Consider the following 23,365-nt stretch of genomic DNA (forward strand, 5'->3'; position numbering starts at 1 on the left):
TAAATGGTGGGAGTCGACGTCACTTCAAAAGTATATTGACGTAAACAGAATTCCCCGTGGCTTAAGGATCCTCACAGCGCCGAGTTATGAAAACCCCAACCCCGAGTTAATGAGGGAATGGGCAGAGAGCAACCTGGAGGCTTCTAGGCGCCTGGTGTTAATCCTCATTAAATATGCAGATATAGATCGAGCCCAATTACTCACGGAAATTGCAACTATCTATGAGGAAATAGAAGCAATGGGCTCGGTGGATGAAAAGCTTAAACTTACCAATGAAATGAAAGCAAGACTTAAGAAAGTGGAAGAGAAAATCATAGAGCGTAAAACTTATAAGTTTCAGCGCGATAGGCAGGATTATGAACTTGGACAAATATTTACTTTTGCTAAAAAATATGATTCTTGGAGGGGAGCGACTGGGGGCAAACAACCCAATTCAACAGGTGGATGGAGAAACAAAAAGAAAAATGCAAACCAGACGGATTCTACAATTTCTGATGTCAGCTCCGGTCCTGGGAGTGAGTCTGAATCAGAAATGCGAAACATAGCAGCAACTAACATTCAAAAAGTTCCCTCCCCGGGGGAAGAGATCAGTTTTATATGCCAAAATCGCATGGCGTCTTTAAGACCGCTGGTGCATCGGAACTACAAAGAAAATACAGGAACTACAAGGGGAGGAAGAGGTACAGGGCAAGGCAGAGGAGGACAAAATGGGAAAAGGGGCAGGGGACAATGGTCCAAGAAATAAACGCTAACAATAAGACCCAACTTACTATTGTGAACCTAACCACCGTACCTTTGACACCAGATGAAGAAAACATTTTAAAATTAGGCCTGTCATATGCACCTAAAACAAATATGAACTATGCTGCCACTAGAACTGATATTTATAAAGCTGTTCGTAAGTTGAAATTAAAAAAATTCCATCTGCTAAAAGCGACTAATGACATACCCCGGTCGAATACCTCAGATTCAAGTGGGGAATCCCTGACACAAGAAATGGAAGAGCTGTGGAATAATGAAGGAATTGATAATGTAGCATCAACTGGCAGAGGTGAAAATAGAATAACAAATTCAATCACTCCCTTTAGGCCACCATCTACATTTATCCCCATTATGCCAAGAGACAATTTGGACATTTTTCATGAAAATGTAACTAATGAAATCAAAAGGTTACACAGTAAAACCTGCATGAAAAAATTTAAATATGATAAAATGACTATGGATTATGAAGCGCTGATTAACAAGTTGAGTAATGATAAAAATATTGTAATACGCCCTAGTGACAAGGGAGGCAATATTGTATTACAGACTAAAGCGGCATATGATAAGGAAGCCTATGCTCAACTGAACAATCGGGAACATTATGAACGCATCAATGCATCCTCCACCAAAGCCATGCAAATTGAATATCACCAGAAACTGTGGGGTTGGCAAAATAAAAAATTACTCTCGGAGGCAGAGTTCAAATTTCTTTGTAATGACTATCCAGTGATTCCGAAATTATATCACATCCCCAAGATACACAAAGACTGTACTAATCCTCCTGGCAGGCCTATTATTTCAGCCAGGGGTGGTCTGATGGAAAATACCTCGGTCTATATTGATTATTTTTTACAAGGCTTTGTAAAATTGTTGGATTCTTATATCCAGGATACTGGGGATTTTCTATCAAAATTACGCAATGTTGAATGGCAGGAGGGGGATTGGCTGATGGCGCTAGACGTCTCATCGCTATATACTAGCATTATACATCAAGACGGTATAGCGGCAATTAAATATTACCTATCACGCAGAGACAAAATGTTTGAAAATCACAATGGAATGTTGATTGCTATGCTGGAATACTGTCTACATCACAATGTATTTATGTATAATAATTTATTGTACAAACAGCTCCAGGGAGTAGCCATGGGGGCCAGTTTCTCACCAAGCTACGCATGTTTACACATGGGAGCTTGGGAGGAACTGGTCCTCTTGGTTGAGCACAAAGAAATCATGGCTGACAATGTGATTACTTGGTACAGGTATATTGATGATTTATTCGTAATTTGGAGAGGCAGCGAAATAGATGCACTACAATTTGTGTCCAATATCAATATAAATTCCTGTAACCTTAAGTTTACAGCAACTTTAAGTCAAGAAAAAATAGCCTTTTTAGATACAGAAGTGTTTGTAACTACGAATGGTCTTGAAACACGCCAATATAGAAAAAGCACTGCAGGTAATACCACGCTACATGCAGGCAGTGCACATCCGGCTCATTTAATTGCAAGCATTCCCTATGGGGAAATGATCCGGTTAAGAAGGTTATGTAGCAATGACAAAGAGCTTCAATTGGCACAGGAATCCAGCATGGCTAGATTCTTGGAAAGAGGCTATTCCAAAAAAACTATCAAGAAGGCTATCCAAAAATCGATGTTAACAACTCGATCCCAGTTGCTTAGTAAATATTGCACTACACAGGATACTACTAATCTCCAGATGGTATCTACAAGTTCCAGTGCTTTACCAATAGAGCCATTTAGAATCATAATGGGCTTTTGCAATCAACATACAGAACTGCGTAAGATTATCAATAGAAATTGGCCTACTGTATTGAAGGATGCCGTAATAGGAGATTTGCTTCCCAGTAAGGCTTCCATTACATATAGCCGTGCACCCTCAATGAAGGACAAATTAATAGATACTAGTCCTGAAGTACTTGACAAAACTTCTTGGTGGCAGACGAACAAAGGTTTCTTTAAATGCAAAACTTGCAAGGCCTGTGCACATGGCATTAACAAAAAGACCTTTAGAGATGGTTTTGGCAATAAGGATCATACTATCAATAAGGTCCTTACATGTAAAACAGAATTTGCCATATACATTCTCGAGTGTCCATGTGCTCTGCGATACATCGGGAGTACCAAACTCCCGGTACACAAACGAATACTACAGCATCTTAGGGCCATCACAAACCAGGATAACACGTATCCTGTAGCAAGGCATTTTAAAGAATTCCACCAAAGTAATAGCAATCAGCTACAGTATTATGTGATTGATTCGATATGTGCAAGCAGAAGAGGAGGCAACAGAGAGGCCCAATTAAGGAAACTTGAGACCAAATACATTCTCCAATTAGACAGTAAACAACCTAACGGTTTAAATCTTACGGAAGATATGTATACGTGTTTACACTAAGGCCTCCAGGTATAAAATTTAAAGCTTCCCAGTCACAATGCCAAAATATATTGTTGTAATATATGAATCTTAAACGGTTTTTAACTTTTACTAGTTATTTATTGTTTTATCTTTCAGGATGGTTTTATAAACTTTGAATATCAATTTGCACATATTCTCACTGTACTGTATAAATTATCTATGCTGCTAAAGTGATGTACATTCTGGTATCTAGTTGAAGCTAACATATGTCTCTGAATCTCAAGTATTAGTCTATGCCATTATTATCCGGGTATTTAGTTGCTATTTTGACATAAAAACCAGCAGTGTGGTCGGTTCCTCTGTGATCAATTCTGGGCTCAGTTTGATCCAGTGGAACAAGTCCTGATCCATTCTTATTCTTAGATTTTCACTTCATAGCACAAAACACTTTTGCACTTTATTTTCAAGCACAAGTTTGGGTACATGTCCCTTAGGTTGGCATCCATTCATAGGGATTTATCCCGTGATTGATGATTAATTTGGTCTCAGGACTAGTAATTCAATGGTACTTATTTATATACCACGCGATTTAAATGTTTACATAAGGAGTCTATGTTTACAGGTTGGCTGTATATTGCACATATATTTTTAGCAATTTATTGGGAAAAACAGTGTTGATATTTATATATGTATGAATTTATTTTAACATATATTTATATCCCCATGAAAGCCTTATTTAACTGTCATGTTTTAAAGTATTTATTTGCTTTTTATCAATGACGTTATATGTATTTTACTAGTCTGTTATCTATGTCCAGCCCATGTGACGTATTTATGATGTGGCACTAGCACTTTAAAAGAAATCAACACCATTATCACGTTGTCATGTGATCAAGGCTCGTTGAGAGCAGAAACGTTATGGCGACAGCACTGCAATAAACCGGCATCTACTACCTTGTGGTCCGTGTCTGTTCTTGCCCCACGTCTGGGGAAACTGCAGCGTGTGGGGAACGGAGTTCGTAAATATATATATATATATATATATATATATATATATATATATATATATATATATATATATATATATATATATATATATATATATATATATATATATATATATATATTTATATATACATACTCATTTGTCAGAATGCAATGGGGCGAACAGTGCAGGGATGAGAGGGAGTATGTTCCCTCCCCTTTGTGTTCACCTGGGATTCACCTGGGTGCCTGTAGAGTGGTACTGTGACCTGTGAAGACTTGGACAACATTTCAGCAACCCCAGATGACTTTTCTCTGCTCTCTACTACTTCTGCTCTCTACTGAGGAAGGGCTAAACCCAAAAAAACTTGGCCAGAGATAACAGCACTATCTGCTTCCAATTGTGATGAAAAACTACAGCAAATTTGACGTAAGCTTACTGCATTTACCAGAATGCAATAGGGTGAACTGTGCTGGGATGAGAGACAATATTTTACCTCCCCCTTGTGTTATATATATATGCATTGAGTAACCCACATCCCCTGGCAGTCGCCCTGTGAGACTCCTGGATCCTGATTGTCACTGGTGGTGTACCGGGGGGGGGGGGGGGGGGTGGAAGGAACCCCCCGAGATGACAAGGGTAAGTGGATTGCAGCGCTGGCTCCCTACTCCCGGCCTATAGGTAAGAGGTGACAGGACAGGGGGGATTTTTTTCTGTGCCTGCTGTGCAAATGTTCCTGTTGTGATCATGGGATCTGGGAGGGCTACACCCTGTCTTTAGGTGGCATTGAGGTCCTGTTGATCGCAGGCGTTGCGGAGGGTGACCCACGCCCCCTGTGCCATGCCTGGAGAGAGTTAAAAGCTTTGCATTTGTAAAGTGAGCAGGCATAATGGGCACTGGCTGCGATGAGAGACCTGAGTTGGACCTTAAGGGAGGTGCGGACCTGAGCTGATTCGGGGTGAACTCCTAATGGAGGCCTTGCTACATTTTAATAACCCCAAAGCCGTTTCTCCTGCTGCTAGTGGATAAAGCGACTTTGCCAATAGACATCTGATGCCAGCAGTAAAAAGGGGGAGTGTTGGATACATGCAGGACAGCATAGACTTAGAAAACAAAATCCATCTCTCAATGCACAAATATTTCTGTTTCTGGACTACACAGTGGCAGTGCAGCATCGTAGGATCTTTTCCTTGGTAGTGAAGCAGAGCTCCAACAAGTTGGTCTTCGTTATGCTCTGCTTTTCCCAGCAAAGCTAAAAGTTATGGCCAACTATTTTTTTCCCAAACCCACAGATGCCTGTGACTGGGAACGACAGCACCGATATGACATAGGCATACCAACTTCATTGTCAGAGAACTCATGGGTGGACAGCCTCAGGAGAGGAGGTAGGTGTCAGGACAAGGGGTGTTGTGCTGTGCAGATGAATGGTGCCCCCACACCGGCCAAGGCGAAGGAGAACCAAGCTCTGGCACTGTCCACAGCCATCTTCTGGTGGGCAGAGAGGTGCTCCCCACCGTCTGGTCAGAGACAGACTCCTGTGTTTTCAGCCAACAGGACGGACTCAATTGTTCTTCCGCAGACGGCTGACACTCTGATATAAGCTCATAGACTCTAACGGGTGCGGCCGAATTAACCCATAAATGGGAACTACTGTTGGAGGAACTGTAGACGCACTTTACACGTCTCCTCCACACCTGGATGCTCCACTCATATCACCATTGGAATAGTGCTGTGCTGCTGCACCCTATCTGCCATTCACAAGTGATTCTGAGTGTGACTTAATTCTTTGTCTCTTTTACATGAACATTTTTGCATCGTAGAAATAGGTCTAGCACATCTTCCCCCAACTTTTCTTTCATTAGTTTGGTTCACTCTCATACCCCAGACTGTGTGAATTGGCTTATACAAGGCCACACTCTTTTGCCCCCCACCTTCGCATCAGAAACGACACTGGTGTATGTGCGGCTGATTTAGAGTTCCCCAATTGCTAGTCTTTTGGTTCACTGTTTTGGTGGTCCCATGTTTGGAGACTGCCCTGGGTTGGGAGTTGAGGTTTTTTTTAGTGCATATTACTCCGGTTGAACAGTGAGCGGGGACCTGCTATATGCTGGTGCTTCCCCGTGAGACACAAAGCACCCATACTGCTTTCCACGCTTCCCAAAGATACTGCCCAGACTTGTTTCCCCCACTCTCCTCCTATTGTATTTGGATACAGATGCAGTTGGCATATTAACATGAAATGTGCAAGGAATGGGGACAGCGCTTAAACCACACACAGTGCAACACTACATATGACGATGAGGAGTGCAAATAGCACTTCTCCAGAAAACCCACATTGCCAAACGTAAGGAGAGCCACTTACAGATGCACTGGCGAAGACAATGTTATAGCACTACTTATTCTGGATTAGTGAGGGCGGCACTCATTTGGATCCGACTGGGGGTCCTGTATCATTACACGGCTATGGAGGGAGACCCAGATAGGCGATATGTAGTGGTGGAGACCTACTGCATGGCCAACCATTGTTGCTGGGGAGCATTTATGCACCAAACATGGCGCAGTTGTTTTTTTTAGCATATCTATCTCTAATTCCTACACTTTGGTCTTCTATACTCTTGATTCTGTGGGATGAATTTAACTGTGTCCTTGATCCACAGAAGGACCGATCACACCCTTCATTACCAACTTCACTGGTGATGACAGCCGCCACTTGCCTTACTCAGTGGCTAAATCATTGGTCCCTACACAATAGTTGGAGAGTCCTGAATCCCATTGTTTGGGAATACTCCTACTATTCTGCCCCACACAACCTGCAAGTGCGGTTAGACCATAACCTATGTCACTCCACTCCACCCTCCAAAAGCAGGTCGCAGATGCTGAGTACCTCAGGAAAACATTCTCTGACCATAAACCACTGTAAATACATCTAGGATGGGGGAACGCCAAGGCCCCATTCCCCACATGACAGCTACAACCGACTATACTGGAAGACCAGGTCTTTATAGAAGAGATGAGAGAGATGATCACACATTATTTTGAGGAAAATTGGGGTAGGGCCACTTCCAAGCAACTTGAATGGGAGGCGCTCAAGGTGGTAATCAAGGGCCATTGCATTTGGGCAGTGGTGGGGGCACGAGCTGCACTGCATAGTGACCGAGTACACACTGAGGCATCACTGGGGCCACTTGAAGTAGCGGCCCACTCCGACCCTGCAGAACAACAAACACTGACTGTGGCTCTTGAGCATCATGCTCGCCTCATAGAACAGCTGTGCAACCTGGACTTTAAGGCATATCAAGCCACAATGCATGCTGAGGGGGTCAAGTCAGGCCGGTTGTTGGTGTGGCTCCTGCAAAGCAGGACACCTGCAGTTTTCATTGCTATGATCAGGGAATCCCTAAGTCATACACTCACAACCCAAGCAGAAATACATAGCGCACTAGAGTGTTCGGTATGACCCTCCCCCCACTGATCTGCAGGCACATAATGACGAGTTCCTACACAACATAGGGTTGCCCCTCCTGGATCCTCTGGATAGAGAGTCTATAAATACCCCTCTCACACTACAGGGTATCCAAGGGGCCATCAGAGGTGCAGCCATGCAAAGGACTCCGGGCCTTGATGGATTACCTGTTGAATTCTATGAAGCTTATAAGTCACTTTTAGTCCCTAAACTCTTGAATCTGTATCAAACTGTGCTCTCTTCCACATTCACTCTATGAGTCATTACTGATGTCCCTGCCCAAACCCGAAAAAGATCAGATGGAAGTAACGCCACTGCCTTCTTCCATGTTCTTTAAAGTTCAACTGGCACACCTTGAGTCCAACGGGACATGCAAGTCATATAGTGCAATTAGATTCCTACAAAAATCATACCATGAGAGATTCTAACTATATTCTTGCTAAATATTTATCATATCCTTTTTTGATCCGTGGAAATCGGAATAAATTAAAAGTGGACATTTTTTTTCAATTAAAAGGCAACAACTATGAGAAGTATTGTCACTAGGTATTAAGTTAGGAGGTTCTCAATAAACATGCACGTGCATGGAGATATTGTTAGTACTTTCATAAGGCTGGAATTTATGTTCAGTTCTTGCTTGCTGCGTCTAGTTTCCGATGGAGCTGGCCCAATTCTATTTGCTCAGCACTGAAAACAGCACAGTTTAACAATAGGATACAGAAACTAAAAATATATTTTTTAAACAATTGTCAACCACCTACATAAGTAATTGTTCGTACTGAGTCCAAATCCAGCAATGTATTCCAAAAATCACGCCTTCCTTATGCTTGTTATCACCATGGTAACGCCAATTCTGTTCCCTCTCAGATTTAGGACATCTGTAAATTCTCAATTCCCCACGAGAACATACATTTAGAAAAGCTCTTTTGTTAATTTCGTTAATTGCACTTCTATTGTTACAAACTATTGTTCCATATTATTGTCTTAATGCCTCACTAAATTGGAAGCCGGTGCATTTATTTGAGAGCCCAGGCCTGGGAATAGATAATGCATATTTACAATATTCCTGTGTGGAATCAGCTGAGCGACTGTGAAAAAGTTAATATAGATGAAAACTAATTATTCTTCAGTGCATTCGCTGGGATCGGGCACGCGGATGCGCGCTTCGCTTGAAAACCCCGGAGATGCGCGTCCTCCATTGTATTTAACCTTAGACAGCAGTGACCTAGAAGAGAGGAAGAGCGTGCCATGCTCACGTGTTTGATGAGCGATAAATGGTGCATCTTGGTCTGTGAGCATGCACGTACTTTCTTTCAGACGTCGAATACACATAACTTTGAATTCTGAGATTGTGTAGCCTGGGGCCTTAGTAACTTAGGACCATAGTACGCGCTATATAAATACAATTACATTACCCCACAATGCAATACCTGCCAACTCACACAGTTTCACTATGTGACACACAATATCAGCTCCCATCACACGGTCACCTCGCGAGGAGCCGATCTCACACAGTGGCAGGGAAAACAAGCTGAAAACTGCTGCAAATAGCGGTTTTCAAGCTCGTTTTCCCAGGCTTTGAACAGCCAGTGTCCATTAAGGGGTGTGAAAACATACCAGGACATCGGCACCAGCCGTAGCAAGATTTTTTTTGGGGGGGGGAGAGTAGGAAGGGACATAGGGGTGGGTGGGATTCAAAAGTGCCTCTTAGGTACTTCTCGAACACAAGGAGATGATGGACGGAGTGTTGAAACTTTTCAGACACTCACCCCTAGTCACAGATCTTGGTTGAGTCCATCATTGTTCTTTAGCTCACTTTGCCAACCCAGTTCAGACCCAGCTATATGCAAATCAGTCTTGACCCTGCTCCTTATGGTAACAGTCCAGCGCGATCTGCCAAGCCAGGTCTTCCCTGGACTGGAAAAAAGCATCCTGGAACTGGTTTCGGGGTAACACCCCTCATCAGCCAGGCTAGCTTGAATCCAGTGGCGCTAGGCCACACCCCTCCAAGGCCCCACCTTCTCCTCACACTGCAAGATTTTTGTTCAGGTTGGCAGGTATGTGACCAATGATTTCAAGGGGGTGGAAGTTAACAATTCCAGTCAGAATCTCCGCCATTACTTGCAATCACGAGTTTGGAGTGAACCAGCATCCTACATTAAAGTGTACACATCCTAATATACTATGCTTGCTGGCCCCGCGTAAAACATCCGTGTACCTGGACTGCCACATTCATGCCAACACACAACTGTGAAATTTTGTCTGAGAAGAATTGCAGTTACATGAAACTCAAACAGGAAGTGTGCCGATGAAGCATGTACGTTAAGAAAATGCATTCAGCGCAATCTCGTTAATTGGGGGGGGGGGGTATTCTGCCCTAGCCTACTACTGGCTGCAAAAATGTCTCTTGCCAAATACAGGAATATGTATTATTTGAGCTGGTGGTCTCCGGTGTTCAGCACTGGCACTTAATCATCAAAACTGGCACTTTTCAACAGCATCAGAAAATAACACATTTGTTTATGGTAGGCACTGGGAGATTAAGTGATTTGCCCAGAATCACAGCAGACATCAAAACTCCAACCTGGTTCTCTGGCTCCGAAGTGAATAGCTCTGGCCATTATGCCACATCCTCTCCCCAGCTTCATGGTTAGTAGTTGGTTCTGTTTGAGGCCGAGCTAACAGGAGAAATGGGCTGGTGCAAGTTGCCTCCTGACGAGTGCCCCAGCACTTACCTTTTTTTTACAAATTAGCCACTGATTTTGGGAGGAGGCAAACATAATTAGTAGCATTGGGAAGACAAGGTGATATGGTGAATCATGAATCCCCTATTATGATATATTCTCACAGTAGGTTAATTAAGAGGGATATTACGTAGGGTCATTTGCTATTTATAGAGCACGCTGTGACTGAAGTATCTTGGTGCTAAATGCGACAAACAGGAAACTCAATAAAATCTATCGATCTTTCCATTGCATTGGGAACAAAACCGTGTTCAGGGCCTTTGCAAACTTGAAAAACAAGGGTCACCTCTGTAGAGAATAAGGAATGGTATCCAGTGATGGCTCCTCCGCTATGGCGGAGGAGCGTCACCCCACTGCCATCAAGCAGGAAAAGAAAGGAAAAAATAAAATGATAATAATGTACTGTAGTTATCATTTTATTTTGTTCTCCTGCTGTGGCAGCTTGTGTGAGTGGATGGGGAGGGGCTGAAGAGCAGGGGAGGAGGATGCAACCCTCCTAAGCATGCAATTACTGCAGTGGCGGTCCGTCCATTGGGGGCGTTGGGGCGTTGCCCCACTAGCTGGACGACCGCACAGTCAAGAATTAAAAAAGGTTTTGAAATAATCAAATTTGAGCGGCGCGCAGTGACTCAGGCTCTCGCACTGTGCGCTACCGCCCCGGGACAAGCCTGACAGAATCGGGCATTACACAAGAAAGTGGGCCGTTGGGGGCGGGGCTGTGGCAGAGAATGACAGGCAACCAAAGCAGAGTAGCGTAGAAGCAGCGAGCAGCCTGCGCATGTGAAATCCAGGAGTACTAATTATTTCGACAGGCCCGCGCATGCGTAGACTGGTAGACCTCCTCCCCACCCCCCTAATGGCAAAAGAGAGACTGTGGCAGGGTCCGGGGCCTCGGCCTCATTATGGGCAGATTAGTACCTGCTCGTAGCCAATTCTGGCGCAGTGGCGCTGTTAACACTGCACCAGGATTGGCTACTGCAGCAGGATGTCGGCCCGCACTGTATGGCCAATCACCAGCAGAACAGAAGACGAAGGCGCCATTGAAGACAGCAGAGGTGGCTCGGACCCGGTCACTGCGGTCAGTTAATTTTTTTTACTTTATTTTAACCCCCCACCCTCTCGGCCCCAAACTCGTGCGACCCCCCTGCGTGTATTGCGAGCTGCAAGTGCAACTGAGGACTGAGGAGCCAGGATTCCTGGAAGACATGCCGCGGAGCCACAGGTTCGGGTGCAGAGGATCACACGTCACGTGCATGCGTTTTCTCTTTGTGATGCACCTGGGGCAGAGGCCCCGATATCAGCAGTGTGTGTTGTAAATTGGAATAATGGGCCTGGCCCAGGTACCACGGGGGTGAGGGTCCAATCTCAAGCGCTGATCAGACTCGGATGCGTATTGTAAGTCGGAAGTCCCTTCAACTGCAATTAAGCTTAATGTGACATTACCGCACAAAGCCAGTGTAGCATTGGACACTCTATGGCTCTTCATTTAGGTGAGTAAGGCATGCATGCCATTTCAAATAAAAGAACTGTGCGGCTTTGGGTCCTAATCACACGGTCATGTAAAATCAATTAACATAAACTGAAACCCATAGAGGCACGCTGTGCTGTAAAAATATAGGTACATACGTTCTGCATTCATTATCTGACTATGCTCCTTGTTTTTAAAGCGGGTTGTATGTGACACGCTCCAGCGTATTTTGTCTTCTCTGATTGCACTATTTATTCTTCATGCTACAATTGTTGAGGAGCAAGAGTTGCTGATGTATAATTCATGATGAAAAGTTTTTGGGACTTGCAGTATCTGAGATGCCATATTTGTGGAAGTACCACGTCATGTTTGGGAGATTTTTTAGTTATTTAATTTCGGTGAGTTAGCTACTTATCTAAGACCAGTATATCAAATAACTCTGGGGTGACTTACTTACTTTGAATTTGATGGTGCATTTCAGGCATGGAATATGTATGCAAGGGCCTTCAGATTGAAACTGTTGTGTTCTGTGTAAGTTTTGAGGGGTAATTACATGCAACGGGCCCTGGCCTATAGGTGCCCTTGCTTACAGAGTTGCTTGCTAGTCTCTGAAGGTGACGGGCAGTAGTCTTTTTTGACACTCCTTGATTGTCCTGGTGAAAACTCCAGGTAGAAGAGAGTAGTAGAATCTCCTTTCTAACCGGAATTATTGCTTTCTTTGAGCAAATCCATTTTTGCAGCAAGGAAGTGCAAACGCTTTCTCTTGTGTTACCAGAAACTGTAGCTTTGTTTAAACGGACAGGGCCTGTTCATTTATCATTTGCCCCTATAGATATTGAGAACAGATGTCTCTGCCCAATAACAGTATTGTTAGTCCACCTCCTGCACTTGTCCTCTGCAGTTTGACTCATTTCTCTTGTCTTCATTTAAGGCTTTCCGGTTTGTTGCCCTGTCCTACTCGTATAACCTAAAGCACAAGCCCTCAATTCTGCTGCCTACAAGTCTCAACAGCACACTACCCTGTGACAGTCCCTTAATGCCCTACCCTTCACTGTCCTAAACTATCCTGCCTTGCCTTTCACTGTTCTGTTTGCACAGCTCTTCAGTGGCCTTCACTGCCCACCGTCACTATCTTGCTCTGCCATCACTAACTGCCCTTCAGTCCACCTCACTGCCATGCTTCTTGCTTCCTTGCACGGCCGTCTTCCTCTGCCTTCTCAGCCATGCCCTGACCTTCATTATTATTATCTCACTTTTATTATAATTGTACTACCCTGACTGTGCCAATCCCTTTCATATGGTTCCCTTCCCTTTCACGCCGATTCCACTGCTCAGCTCATCCTGAAATTTCACTGGCAACACACCGCTCTCATCCTTTCCCTTCAAGCTGAGCCTAACTGCACTTTCGCAATTGCTTTATTAACCTTCCTGCTTTCTCAAATTTGCTTGAAAATGCACAATTTTTCCTCTCTTATGTTGTTGGGGCTCGCTCGCAACAGTGCAGTATGTAAATTATTTTTCGCCTCACCACTTTCAAATGTCACCAGCCGCCACTGAATTACTGTTTTGTTGGCCCTCTCGGGCTACCCAAAACAGTCATGCACACTATCCCTGTTCTCCACCCAGGCTGTGTTACAGCCAGCATGGAGAACATGCCCACCCCTACAGCCCCTCACTCATACCAATCACAACGCTGCAAGCATTTCAGCGTTGTGATTGGTCAGGGGGCCCTGTGTTCCGGGTACTACCTGTTCCTGGAAGATGAGCGCAGAAGCATAGATGCGGAACCTGGCGTGAAAGTAAGTGTGTTTTGTTTTAGTTGTGACCTGTGTGACATCCCCCACAACCCCCACCAGTCCCCCTCGTCACACCCCACCCATCGCCCCTCCCCGCGCTGGTCCCGCCAACCAGTGGCTGATAAAGATTCTAGCATCATATGGTACATGGCATTGTGTACCACAGTCAAAAGTTTACATTCTGCACTCATATTCTATCATTCAGTGAGGAGCTAACAGGGTGTTTGAGATATGAATGCCATTGCATTGAGGCCTGCTGTAATTTCCTAAGGAGCACTTCCGCGGGCACTGTTTTCTATCTTCGTATCCACAAAAACATGTACGCACACCACTACAGCATCACACCAATGGCATCGGAATCCCCCGAGTATCTTCCACTCATCTGAAGTCCCACGAGTGCCACCCTTGTCTTTCACCTCTCTAGGAATTCACGTATAAGAGCACTGAGTCCCTCAAAGAAAGCATGGGTGGAAAGTGCCCCAATGAGAGATCAGCCTGACGTACCACCTATATCTCCGAGTCAACTACTATTATGAAATACTGCTGCATCAGCAAGAATTATGAGACGCCATTTTGTTCATATGACAGGAGATAATTTTACAGAACGGAATCGCCTTTGTGGGCATATGCTTCCATGCCTTCCATAGAGGGGATTCGCGCGCTGACAGAAACACAGCGTGAACTTTTGCTTGACTATGACATCATATCAACTCCAGGTGGTAACATGGACTCAGAATGGATGTCAAGAGGCAATGCTTCTGAAGGTAACTGACGTCACGCCACTTTCAGTGTTACTTTGTCATATGTTTGTGTTTTTGCTAACAGGTTGGCACATTTTCACCCATTGTGGAGATCTGTGTGTAGCCTAAATGAAATCCTTTGATCGTCTTCTCTAATATTGCAATGGCCACTATTGTTGTGTCTCACTATTGCAATATGTGCTGTGTGTATACTGTGGAGGAAATGTGTTCTATCTTGCCCTCACTTGCTCCAATGTTAGAGTCGTTAACGCAACTCACCCTGAAATGTCCAAAATGGTTCAAACTTTCCAGGCTTCCGAGTTTAATTAATGTTAAAAAAAACATATAGTACGCCCTAAATACTGTGCCCTGGATTCTAGAATACATTTTCTATTATTAACCATGCTATAGCATTTGCTCATTAATAAATACCTCATGACTTCTCATTTAATCAATCTTTATAATAAGGCATTATTTGGTATGGTACTTCAGACCACAAGCCTGCATTTTCTAGGCATGGTAAAAACCAGATGCTGCTATTAATTTAAAAAAAATCAGTATTTTCAATCTTTCGGATCTCTGATTTCTTTTCTACACTATCAGTGATACATAATTTTCATCGCTTATACTCTACAGATATAATGAAATTACTAGAGTTCCCAAATAAAGTGAAAATGTCTAGTTTAAAGATCTCTTGTAGCATATATTTTTATATTAGAATGTTGAGAGCTCCACTGAAGACGAGGAGTGACAGAGAACAAGCAAGGTCTGATAGAGGGACAGAGCTTCTGCTCCAACATTCCTATAATTGTCTTTCTCCTTCTCCTATATAATTTATGACATTGACAAAAGGTCCTTGGCCTGAATTATAGGCCAAGGTTAAGGCCTAAAACGAGGAAAGGGCCATTGACATTTGGTATAGTCCCAAGAAGATGGACTATAATATTGGTTTAATTAACTGCTTCACTAATGTGGCATTTTTTTGTCTACATACCTTTAATGCAGAGATGCCTCATTGAGATTCTGGAGGCTAGGTCCAAGCCAAAGTGTGAGGATAATTTCTATAAAAATGAGTTCCTTTTAAATCCACTGTGTATAAATTGATTTTATTTGGCCCTACTGAAAATATAGTCCAGACCCTGCCTTCCTGGAACCTAGGCTTGATACCCTGTCTTCATGTAACCATAATTCTCTATAGTGGTATGCCGACAGCTGTGCCTTCTGTAAGGAGATGTCAATTATATATGAGTAAGGTGCTCACTGCTGACCCTTGCATCTATCACTCATTTTGCTAATAATATAGAAGTAAAAGCAGATAAATTGAACATGAATGGTACTCGTGCCCTGCCATTTGATGAACATGTAGGCATTGCTTAAGGAGCCGGGATGTGGGTGTTGCCAGAGTCTATGCCGCCTATAGCATTAGGCTTACCCCTATGTAACTGCACTTTGGAAGCAATCAGAGCATCCTGTGTTGATGATGGGTTACCCCCCCCCCTCTTTTGCATTTAGTTTGGGGTTTCCATGTATCTTCTTTGGGATTTTAAGACAACACTTGGTTTATAAGTGGGGCAAGGTGTCTTCTTGACCATATGCCAAAAGAGTCACCCTTATCCTGGGCACTGTACTACACCTTTGCATCCGAGTAGCGCATGTCCCATTCCTCCTGACCGTATTTCTGTCTTTAGCTCTGAGCTGCGTTTGCTACATTGTTTGACTCAAAAACTGGAATGTTTCTAAACCTATTTAAAACCAGACAGGAGATGAAGGGCGGTGAACAATAAACACCCAAAACGCAGTGCTGCCTTAATTTCCCCTAAAAATGCAAGTCTCAGCGATTGTATGCTGAGGTATTTACCATTACAGTGCTACAGCTTTGGAGTGGTATTCTTCTGGAAAATAATATCCAGATGAACATTACGGTCAATGGAGAAAATTATGCTACAGCTGATTTTTGGAGGATTTAAGTGACTGCCCTTCTCTAAATATTGCAATTAATGTCACTTTAAATTACCACCACTTGCCAATTGCATTTTTCTTAAATATTTTGCTTTTATAAGATGTGGGGTATGTATTCCCAACATTGTGCTTTGAAAGTAGGAGACAGAACAGTCCCAGCGGTACCACTACTGCTGTTGCTGCAACACTTCTCATAATGACGTCCACAACTTTCCTTGTATTTTGGTTTATATAATTTGTTTTCTTTTCAAAACTGCTGTTCACATACTTTATTTTTTAAGTTCGAAAGCTGTGAGTCTTGAAAGTGGGCTCTCTCGGGTGGTTTTGCTACAAGAATGCCATAAATCCGTTTTCCTTTCACCTCCTTCTTTCCCAAGTCCTGCCACGGGTTGACATTTCATCTTTTTTTAATAAAAAAGTTGCTGTTCAAGGGGCGGGCACTGGACCCCATTTCTTCTATCCAGCGATTTTTCCCTCCTGTTCTCTTTGACCCTCTTCTCCCCATCCCTTCCTTTTTTTGGGTGGGGGGCCCAATCAAGTTCATTCACACATTTTTAAAGTTAGAACATTTTCACCTCCTCCCAATCTCGTCCTTTTTTAAATATTTTGGTACCGAGGAATGGGTTTGAATAATGTTGGTTTTCTGTACATTTAATAGCACAGTGTAAGGCCTCATAGCTAATACACCTGTAGCCAAATTTGTTTTCGTTCATCAATTTACTGTTTTAAGAATTGCTTCATATTATGCACCTTCTCAAACTTCAGATGTGAGCAGTTGAAATGGGGAATCTCAGTATTCATTCTCTGCCGTGTTAACAATTTTCTTCTGGCAACTGTAGCACATTGTAAGTGTAAATTAATTGCAAATTATTATATCAAAAAAACGTTTCATTTCCCTTCAAAATGTGTTTCCCTCAGGCACTGCCACACACCACGCGCGCGCTTTTGTATGCAAAACCTTTTAACTTGAGAACAGCGAGTGACTGCAGGGATACCTTCCGGAAGGCCCTGCTTTTCAGTGTTATAGTGCCTGATAAGCCCCCGGGCTTGCTGTTTCCGCTGCATTTGCACTTTAGTGCCCACTAGGGGGAGCTCGCAGTCATTAAAAGCTGCTCTTAGGTCGCCCATTAAGCTATTTTGCAATCTAAGGGGAGAAATACTGTTGGAATAAACACTGGCCCCGCAAAGAACTGAACACTCACGGTAAAAGTCGAAGAGAGCTAGCATATTGTGAAACACAAGCCAGCAGACGGACCAAGCAGGGTGGCTCGGTGGGTTACATGACCCTCGGTGACACAGAACGTTATCTGAAGGTCACGGGGTTGAATCCTGGGTCGCCTTAACCTTAATTCCATCTTTCTGAGGCCAAAATTGGCCCCATACATTGTTTAGTACTTCTGTTGTGCATGGTTCTTGCAGCTCTAAAAAATATAACTTGTTATTATTATCTTTTTATCTGACTTTGTCACTTCGCATAGTATTGTGACTTCTGATATTAAACAAAAAGTACAAATTTGAGTGACTACACAACATGCCCTAGGCTGAACAGATGCTCTTATGAAACAGTTGTGCTGTGTTTCGCAAACCAACTGTGAGAAATAGAAAGAAGTAAGTAGGGCTCATCTGACAGTTTTCCTGCTCTGCAAGCCGAACAGTGTTTCATGTATAGATGGTGAAACGTTCTCTGCCATTCAATAGCAATCCAAGGTTATTCCACAGCACCTGCAAGGTTGATAATTCTGATTATTGCATAGGAATATATGTTTAGAAGAAGTGAGGCTAGGGCACTGCACATTGACCTTAGTTGTAACAGGCGAGGGAGATCATGTGTAAATGTTAACTCTGTTTCTATGTACAGAATGTGGTCTGCTCTGCCATATGTTCTGATGCAAGTTAGAGCTGCAACGTTATCAATGGAATGTTGAGGCTGATGCTATGGGGTGAAAGAGAAATCAAATTCTCTAGGATTTGGAAGTAAGCACGACAGGAATTCAAAGTGAGGGAGATAAGCGAGAACGAAGATTTGTTTCTAACCTCTCAAAGGGATTAAGGCCAGAAGCTGCATTCTTTTCAGTGTCCTTGAAGAAATGGTCCTTCATGTGGCTTCCGGGTGGCTCTTATATTTGGAGTGCTGTCAGGCTCTCTGGGGAGATGTCCAAAGCATCTCTGAGCCAAGTTCATTTCCTCATTTTAAGAGTGACGTGTTGAGGGGGGGCCCTGTGATACCTAGAACTTCGGTGAACCATCAGCATGCCATATTTTGGTAGGGTTTAGGTACAGAGTTGGTAACATGGCTGAATCTGAGGATGTACAGGTAGGGCTAAGAGAGAGTGAGAAGAGAATGGACAGAAGGGAATTTCTCCTGACGGATTGGAAGGTGCTTAAATTAACTCCAGAAGCAGATGCAGAAGGATACACGCCGCATGGAAAGGACACTACGAGATATGGAAGGGATTCAGTCACAGAATATACCCTAAGGGAAATGAAAATTATGTTTTTGTGTAGAATTCTTACTTAGAAATCACCAAGATTTATTTATTTGTTATATACAGCAATGCCTTATTAACACTTTTGAGATTTCGGTTTTGCCCCATATAAGTGAATGGTTTGGAGTTATACCCAAAGGGATACTTTATATTATTCTGAAGTAAAGTGACAGCAAGTTGAAGCAACAACTTGCCCAAAGTTTACGCTTTTAAAACATTTCAATTTAAACTTTGGACAGGTCAAGCAGGGTTGCCTACATGAAAAGACTAATAGCTTTATGTTTAAAAGGTAATAAAAAGTTAGAATATAATCCAGGTTTAAGCTGGTTGTTATTGCTTATGATTAATATATGAGACCAATGGTTGCACTGATGACTTTGTTCGTCCTTAAAAATTACATTTGCATTAGATCTGTATGCAAAGTGGAGACATGTGCACGTACATAAAAGAGTGACAGCCTGATATGTATAAACACAGGTTCAATTATAGGTTGTCATATGGATAATAATGAGTTCATATCACCCTTTCCTCAGGTAAATGACGCTCCCTTCTCCTCTTTTGCTTCCCAGGATCATATGTTTAATATTGGAACGCCCTTGGCATCTCTTGATGCACTGCTCACAAACGGGTAAAACCATTCAGAGCTAGGCAATGGCAAGATAGGGGTGCTACAGTTAAAGCATTGCTCACTCTGGGACAAAAACTTCTCTACTTTCTATGTTACAGTTTATTAATTTTGCAAGCATGAAAGGTCTTTAGATCCAAGTATTTTGAGGGCATATTGACAGTGCAGGTTGAAATGATTGTACATAGCTACGGGGTCAAAACAGAAACACTTTCAGCATATTTATCAAGTCTAAGATACATAGACATCATTCATCTGAGAAGAGATGGCCCTTATGATGCAAAGTGATTGCAGCTGCTAATCCTGGCTTGCCCTTTGGTACCTTGGACTCTGCCACTGAAACCCCTAGACTCAAGGGTCCAGAAGGGAACAGCAGGAACAAAAGTGAAACAGCCATTTTTACTTTCGTCACGCCACCCACCCCGGTGCCCTTCCTTATAGCCCCTCAGCAGCAAATAGGAGACTATTGAGGGGCTGAGGGGGGCACAAGGAGCCAATCCTGTTATCTCAATGGGGTGAAAGGTGGCATAATGCCACTCTTGCATCTCGTGGCTTTTTCGGGAATCGGCGCCAGGGATCATGAGACTTCTGCACCAAGGACCTTCTAGGCTGCCCTAGCACCTAAACTGTCGCCCCCACCTAACAGAGTTCTAAGAAACCATTAAAGTACCAACATTGATGGGAGAATGGGTTAGCCCAGAGTGCCATGCTGAGGTTCCGTGAATTCTGAACCTGGGTCATAAAGGTCGTGGTTCTGTTACGATTTTGGTAACAGCGAACCGTAAACAGTGAGTTCAGCAAGTATGAGTGTTTTCGTAATGTTACACCGATGGATTCACTGTGTATTTGAAGATTTCGTTCTGAACCCTCGGGTTCCATTTTGTGCATGGCAGCCATTTTGTGGTTGCCCTCACATAGGCCGATGACTGTGGCTGAACAAGTCTTTAGGACACGTACACCTTAGCTTGAGTTTGTGCTGACTTCTGTTTGACCTGAGTTAACTGACCCTGTTGCCTGAAGCTGACCTTGCCAAACCAGTTCTTGCCCTTTAGCTGATCAAGATTAAGGATCAGAGCACAGGACATCGAAAAGTTTTACTACACACAAACATGCCTTATCCTACTTCTATCTGTTTGTGTTTCTTCCTTTATGGTCTATTTATGATGTGGGTTGTGGTCCTTTTATTATGGGTTTGTCAGGCTTGTCTAAAAGAAGAATGTTTATCTTGGGTTTCTTTGATGATTAATTATGGGCTGGACAAACTGAAAAATGGGTTTGTCATCTTGCAATGCTTTTTGTCATGGAAACATGTGAGTGGTCAAACTGTAAATAAGGAATGTTTGCCTGAAGCATAATTTTTTGTATAAAAAGGGATGGCTTGCTTTGTAAAGTTGAGCAGTCTCCTGAGAACATACACCGTGTTGTACTTCTAGGACCTCTGTTACTGGCTGCAGCCAATACATTTGATCTTTGACGCCACCAAGAAGTATCCTGTGTCTCTGTATTCTAAGACAGGTGAACCCGAAGACTTTGGGCGTGCCCCTGGCGCCGCTGGGTTTAAATCCCGGTTCTTAAATGCTGCTGGAGAAAGTAGCTTTATAATCCTTCACTTCCCCAAAGATCTGCTCCAAGGTGCTATCAGCAGTAGAAGAGGACACAACACATTCTTCGCTTTCCACGCCGAGTCGTAAATGTTGAAAGTGTTTAAAAGTACTTAAAACTCTGAATTCCAGCAGAGTATTCATTGTGCTTGTGACAATACTAAAGAATATTTTTCATATTTGCTCATGAATTTAATTACTTGATTAGTTATTGTGTTTTGGGAAGCAGTGTTGTTCCCGCGAGTGATCTGAATATTGTATATATTATGCAAGCAGTAGAAAGAGCACTTATTACTAGGTATAGAGTGGCAAGTGAGCTTGTGATAATGCATGTTATCAAAATAGGAAGCCACCATTTTGTAAAAGCCTAAAGAAGGACTTACAAGACTGGTTATGTTTTGGATGGGCACTGCTATGTGCGTAGTTACCATTGTACAGTGAAGTATATCCACCCTCTGTCAGAATGGAAATTAGAAATTACATAAATCATTTCATGCAGTTCCTAAACATTCTGTCCCCATTGTTTATTACCACAACAAAATATTTTAGTCACTGCATTTTCAAGGTTGTGGGTGAAAATGAAAAAAGAAAGGGTATGATTCACAAAGGTTTTTTCTGTGAATAGGCGTGAATTATTCCTTCCTTACTTATGCATTTCTAGGAGTAAGTCACATCTGTGTGGAAAAAAGTTGGTGAATAAAAGAGTTGGAAGGAGAGATGAAAGGAGGAAAAATGAAATACCTCCAAATACCTTGTCTTTTGAAGGAACTGTCCATCCCACCACTTTATTTACAAAACTGGTCATTTTCACAAATAGCTTTCTTGCCCTTTGCCAAATGCACTGAATTACTTTACATGGATAACTGAAAATATACTAGTTGTGTTTCACAAATGTTCCACTTTCACGATTTTATAATTAAGTCATGGACACATTGAATATTTTAGGATGCAGTTGTGGAAAGAGGATGCAGTATGTTCATGGAGAAATGTGTAACTATTACAGTGAAGGAGCATTTTTACCAAGGGATTCATCTAGTCGTGGCCTTTCCCCTGCCAATGGGGGGGTGGCGGAGAAGGGTGCTAGGGAGGTGGGGGCTTCGAGGAAAAATAAAAAAATAACTTACCTGACCGCCTCCACCGTCCACTCCTTCCTGCTTCTGGGACCCGCTCCCAGACTGAACTGCGGCCAATCATGACGGTGCAGGAAAGCAGTGTCAGGATTGGCCTGAGCGCTATAACATTGCGCTCCCAGGTTGACTGGGAGAACGTGCCTGCTTTCTCCAGCCCCAGCAACGCAGCTGGGCTGGGGCTGGAGAAAGCTTCACTGTGCATGAGGTGTTTGATTGGCCTGAAACAGCCGGCCAAACACCTCATGTGCAGTGAAGGGAAAAGGGTGCACCAGCACTCCCCCTCCATAGTGTCATCCCCCACGACCCGCCCCAAAACTCGTCAGAGTCCTGAGGGTAGGTTCAGGTAGATTAAACTAAAATTATAATAAAACGGGTTAGAAACTCGTTTATTATCGTTTTATTTGCAGGTGGTAGCAGGGGGCCGGGACTCCTCCGCCCTAATGGAGGGGCCGTCGCTGGATTCATCACAGACACAATTATAGTCCACAAGTCTTCTGTCACACCCATAGTAACATAGCCCTCACGTCATGTTAGGGATCCCTGTTTAAAGTTGTTAGGCCATGCTTTCTATATAGGCCTGACAATTTTCATCAAACTTGAAGCTTACTTTGAGAATTATCCTATGGCCCAGTAGAAGGTCAACATTTGTTGCACTCAGAGTGCATGATATTCTAAGCTTCAGCGCAGGTGCTGTGCACATTTGTGTTTTGCCAGTGCTTTTTAACCACATTGGCTTGGGCTGTTTCAGGAGATGGAAGGCAACTCCCTTTTGTACACACCGGGCTAGGTGGGATTACGAAAGACCTGGTGAGATACATATGGGAGGCTACCACAAGTTCAGAGTTGGTGACTTTCAACAATCATGCTAACACTGTCACTACACCCCATCTACCCATGTGAAAATCCATCCCTATGAAACATACATGGTGAGCATTTGACAGGCTGCTAGTGGGGGAGCAGAGGAGTTGATGCTCCCATCCGATCTGGCCCTGCCTTATAAATGGCGGCTGGAAGGTGGGAGATGGGACAATGCTAAAAAGAGACCATCACATCTCTCTGCCAAAAGTAGGAGCCATGGAGAACTAAAATAAAAAATAAAAAACTCTATTTCCAAATGCAGTCTAATCTTGGAGGAAAAGTGCAATAGGAATAAAGCACAAAAAAACCCGCAAATTCTGTTTTTCTCCAACAACTGCCACTATCTATTCATCGTGAATCTGACAAATA

General features: G+C 43.2%; 1 protein-coding gene across 1 annotated transcript in view; it reads right to left on the minus strand.

The window, feature by feature from the left end:
* ADARB2 (adenosine deaminase RNA specific B2 (inactive)) overlaps positions 1-23,365 on the minus strand; it is a 529,461-nt gene that overhangs the window by 414,065 nt on the left and 92,031 nt on the right. The window lies entirely within an intron of this gene.

This window comes from Lissotriton vulgaris, chromosome 10, assembly GCF_964263255.1.
Source record: "Lissotriton vulgaris chromosome 10, aLisVul1.2, whole genome shotgun sequence".
Lineage (NCBI taxonomy): Eukaryota > Metazoa > Chordata > Amphibia > Caudata > Salamandridae > Lissotriton > Lissotriton vulgaris.